Here is a 1,635-nt window from a genome sequence, read left to right as displayed (position 1 = left end):
ACGGAGTAATGAAAGATTCACAATGGGCGGAGCTGCTGATGAATGACAGTCAGCCTCGACACTATAGGGCGTGGCCTAGCAGGAAGCCTTTTTGGTGCTGGGTTGGCTGAAGCAAGGAAGAGGGGGGCGTGGTTAGAATGTAGTGTATCAAGCAGTACGGTTCCTGGCCTCTGGGTCAGAACTCGGCTTCTGATGTCATTGGCAGCCAATCAGAAGCTTCCTCCAGCCAGACTGAGCCGGTGTGAAGCAGCTGCTCACTATTTACATGCACACAGGGCTGCGAGGAAGTGCTTCGTTCCCTCATTGCTTAGTGTGCTGTGAGTGGCTTTATTATTATTATCATCATCTTTTATTTATTTCGTACCAGCAATTTACGTAGCTCTTCTTACACTCCGTACATTCAAAGGGTCTGACAAAAGTAGAACTAGACTAAGACAAACCGATACATTAGGCAAAGAGAGCCCGGCTCATAAGCTTACATTCTAAGCCCCATCACAAGCTCAGTGCACTGAACCTGAATGCCGTTTTTATCCTGTTTGGAGTAAGGCGATACCCGGCATCTCAAACAGACAAAACATGCGAAACAATGTTTACGGTTTAAAGGGACAGTAAGGATTTTTTTGACAAGTAAAAATCATCCCCGGAGTCTGTGGGAAGGGCCCCTCTATTCCCGCTCCCTCCCAGCCCTTACGTCAGTTTAAAAAAAAAAGTGCGGGCAATTGGGATGCAGCCAAGCCGACTGCAGCAAGAATCAGCCGTCCCGGTTCACGGTCGCACCTCGCAGTATCCAGCGCTCGTTAACCGGTGTCTGCAAAGTGCAAACTATATACCCCGTGCTGCCACCCTCCCCTCTTCTAGCTGCCCCTTCTGTTTGCTCTCCTGAATAGCACTTTATTTCTCAGTCCCAGCTGCCCCGTGTCTCGTCATGATCATTCCTCTCCTTCTTCACTTTCTTTATGCCCTCCCTTTCATTAGATATTTTTCTCCATCCCTCATTCAGCTCAAGTTGCTGCTGTAAGTCTTACAGTGTAAGAGCTAAGCCCCGCCTCCTGGTTGCTCAGCAACAAGCTCTTCAGTTCTTCATTCTGTGGCTGCTGGGTCCCGCTGCCTTCCAGGTTACTTTCTCTGGCTTTCCTTTGTGGCTGGAGGCACGTGGGACCTCATTCTATTAAAATTTGGGGGGGTCGTCTTATAATCAAGCAAATACGGTGTCCCAGTTACACTCATGCGCATTGTCTCCACTAGATACACATTATTCTCTTGTGATTGGTCTATTTTCACGCTCCCTTTATATAACTTTATAAAAAAATATCCAGTTATTAGTTCCTTCTCCAACTAGCCATATATTTCTCTACTTTCCACCAGAAAAGCCTTTTGTTACACATGCTTGCTACTCCTAGAACAATGGTGGCAGCTTACTTTTGTATACAGCGCTGGGGGTTATTACTGTATACAGCACTGGGGGTTATATTACTGTATACAGCACTGGGGGGTATATTACTGTATACAGCGCTGGGGGGTTATATTACTGTATACAGCACTGGGGGGTATATTACTGTATACAGCGCTGGGGGGTTATATTACTGTATACAGTGCTGGGGGGTTGTATTACTGTATACAGCGCTGGGGGTTATA

This window comes from Spea bombifrons, chromosome 3 (assembly GCF_027358695.1).
Source record: "Spea bombifrons isolate aSpeBom1 chromosome 3, aSpeBom1.2.pri, whole genome shotgun sequence".
NCBI lineage: Eukaryota > Metazoa > Chordata > Amphibia > Anura > Pelobatidae > Spea > Spea bombifrons.
The sequence above is the reverse complement of the archived record's forward strand: the minus strand, read 5'-3'. Positions refer to the sequence as shown.